Source organism: Chrysochloris asiatica, unplaced genomic scaffold (genome assembly GCF_000296735.1).
Source record: "Chrysochloris asiatica unplaced genomic scaffold, ChrAsi1.0 scaffold00523, whole genome shotgun sequence".
NCBI classification, from domain to species: domain Eukaryota; kingdom Metazoa; phylum Chordata; class Mammalia; order Afrosoricida; family Chrysochloridae; genus Chrysochloris; species Chrysochloris asiatica.
Genome location: NW_006409041.1, coordinates 349,878 through 350,357, shown reverse-complemented (window position 1 = coordinate 350,357; position 480 = coordinate 349,878).

The following is a 480-nucleotide window of genomic DNA, read 5'->3' as shown; positions in this document are numbered from 1 at the left end:
CCTGGTGTATTCGAGCTGCTGACTGCGGGGTTCGCAGCCAGATTCTTAACCACTACACTACCAGGCCTTCCACCTTCAAGATGGCGGATAGGGTAGATGTGTAGTGAGGAGCTCGGTCAACAACTACACGAAATACCGGGCCAAGAGGGCTCATGAGATGGTGGTGGAATTCTGGAACAAATATAAAGGTATGTTTGGAGGATCGGAGGGTTTATAGCTGGGGAATTTGAATCCAGAAATCCATTATTTTCTGGATCAAGACACTCAGCTGTTCCAGGAACTGCCATCTTGGGAGAGCATACCTTGATTGTATCAGGATTGATAGGATTAGGAGAGAACACCATGATTTTATATTGATTATATCAGGATTGTATCAAGATTGACATCGGAATTTAAAGAGACAGTATAGACATTAAACCAAACAGCCACCACTCGTCTGTCTGTCGTGCTGTGGTGGTTTGAGTTGTGATTCTGAGGGCT